The sequence below is a fragment of the Ursus maritimus genome, unplaced genomic scaffold (genome assembly GCF_017311325.1).
Source record: "Ursus maritimus isolate PB19 unplaced genomic scaffold, ASM1731132v1 scaffold_14, whole genome shotgun sequence".
Taxonomy (NCBI): Eukaryota; Metazoa; Chordata; class Mammalia; order Carnivora; family Ursidae; genus Ursus; species Ursus maritimus.
In genome coordinates this window covers 48,438,022-48,440,337 of record NW_024423786.1, presented here as the reverse complement: position 1 = coordinate 48,440,337, position 2,316 = coordinate 48,438,022, and the positions used below count along the sequence as shown (strand labels likewise).

Genomic DNA, 2,316 nt, shown 5'->3' with positions numbered 1-2,316 from the left:
CCCTCGGGGCGCCCCCCTCCCCCCCAAGCCAGCCTGGGCCAGCCCCGCTTCGGCCCCTCCCGGGAGATCCGTGCGCCCGACCAGCACCAGCATCGCGGACCGCGAAGGCCGCCCGTCCCGTCAAACAAGTTTCTTCTTAGGCTAAGAAACGCAGTATATACGAGTATCTCTATATATAGTACTAATGGATTTGGTGTGCTTCCCCCTTAGCGTCCCCTGTCCCTCCGCTCCTCCTCCTTCAGCCTGGTCTCCCCCTCTCTCTGCCCTCCACCCCCGTCTCTGCACTGAGATACATAAGAAACAAGGGTAGTTTACTGTCTGTTTTGTTTTCTGGGTTTTCAGTGTCCTAGCGGAATGCAAGTAGGCAGCCAGCCCGTATGTTCCCTCTCCGCCCCGCCCCGCCCCGCCCCGCCCCCGTCACTGCGCTTCTGTTATACCATCTTTGCCTGACTCTCTCCGGCTTCTCCATTGAATGGCTAATGTGTATGTGAAATAAAGAAATAAAGAAAAACAAAAGTAAGAGCGCCCGCGCTTTCGCTAACGCCGTCGTACGGGGACCGGTTCGGGATTGGTGGGGTGGGCGGTGGCGTCGATTCTGTCTCCCCGGACGCGGTCCAGGAGCGGGGCGCCGGTGAGAAGGGCAAAGACTCCCCAGTCCCTCCCCACCTCTGTCGGTGACCCCAGCCCCGAAAAAAGAGGCACCACTTTAGTCCGATGACCTGTCTGCCATGTTGGTTCCCGGACCTCGTCCCCGGGAGGGAGACGCGGGAAAGGCCATTTCCAGCGGGCGGTGGGTGATGTAAAAAAAAAAAAAAAAAAAAAAAAAAAAAAAATGTCTGCAGGGCTTTTGGGGGCGACAGTCGCCCTTCCAGACCCCCGGGCCCTTTTCCCTGTTGGGGACGTCCTCACTGGTCCCTCTTCGGGGGAGTTCGCTCCCGAGCAGTCGCAGGGCATCGTCCGCCCTTTCCTCGACCTCCCTGGGCTGAGTTCCCGGTGCCCCTCGGCTCAGAGGCAACGCTGCGGAGGTCACCGCACCTCAGGGCTCACGACCGCTCGTTCCGTCTTGATGGGCCGGGCCGCCCCATCGGGGCTGCCGCCGTCGGGGCCGGCCGGGGGCGCGGGCTGCGAGCGCACCACTGCCTCGGCCCTGCGACAAGGCCCGCGACGGGCGCCATCGTTGGGGCCCCGATGCGCGGGCCGTTTGCGGGGCCCGGACGGGGCGGGGCCTGCGGCCAGAGCGGCCGCCTGGTCGCGCAGCAGCCGCACCAGGAAGCCAATGTATTTCATGGCCAGGCGGAGCACCTCGTTCTTGCTCAGCTTCCGGTCGGGCGGGTGCGTTGGCAGCAGCTTCCTGAGCTCTGCGAAGGCGCCATTCACGTTCTGCTGCCGCCAGCGCTCCCGGCTGTTGGTGAACACACGCCGGGCCACCTTCTGGGGCTGGTGCCCTGTGAACAAGAGGGGTTGGGTTGGCACCGAGGTCCAGGGGGCGCCCCCTCCTGCCCTGGCTTCAGGAACCCAGAACCCTCCTGGGAACTTCCACACAGGCTGGGGCTCTCTCCATCCAAACGATCCCCAAGTAGGATCCACGTGTAGCTCCCCTGCTAGTGAGCAACCCGGCTCCCACCCCCACTCACCCCGGCAGCCTAGACAAGGACGATCACAGGCTCGGGCTGCAGGCAGCTGAGGCTTTCTGTATCTCTGACTGTCCACACCTTTATGTCAATGGCTGAGATTCCTAGGGAAAAGTTTCCTGTGGCTGTCAGTCTGGGGAGCCGTCCCTGCGGTCCTCATTCTGGAGTGTACCCCTGTATGTGGCTGGAGGTGGATGTGGGTCTGAGAAGTTCCCTAGGTGTGCATGTGGTCCTGTCTGTGTCTTGGGTGAATTCCTGGTATATCTAAATGGCTGTGGTTGTGTCTGATCATTGCCAGGTGGTTGTGGTCGTGTGGCTGTGGTTCTGTGGCTGACTCTTGTGTGGCCATGGTCCTAAGTGGCTGTGGTTGTGTGGCTGTCTTGTGTGGTTGTTGTCCTGTGGCTGTTTCCTGCGTGGCTGTGCATTCTATTGGGGCTGTCATTCTGTGGCCCCCCATGCCATGGTGCATTTTGCCATGACTCTTTGTGGCTTGTTGGGTGGTTGTGGTTGCGTGGGCCTGGCCATGGGTCTGTGGTTTTGCACATGGGTGTAACCTGCGTACTGAGTCCCCGTGTGGGCTGTCCTGTGTATGTCTGTGTGCACCTGCAGCACCTTTCCCTGTGGTAGACAGGAGCCCCAGCAGATGGATTTGCACACGAACCCCTACTCACCCTCGGCCAGCTCC

General features: G+C 61.3%; 1 protein-coding gene across 1 annotated transcript in view; it reads right to left on the bottom strand.

Moving 5' to 3' along the window:
• Window positions 1-310: 310 nt before the first annotated feature.
• LYL1 (LYL1 basic helix-loop-helix family member) overlaps window positions 311-2,316 on the bottom strand; it is a 7,512-nt gene continuing 5,506 nt past the window's right edge. Inside the window, exons 4-5 of the transcript XR_005834613.1 lie at window positions 1,635-2,302; window positions 311-1,445 (exon numbers count right to left, since the gene is read on the bottom strand). The gene's annotated coding sequence lies outside the window, so the exon portion shown is untranslated. The remainder of the gene's footprint in view (window positions 1,446-1,634; window positions 2,303-2,316) is intronic.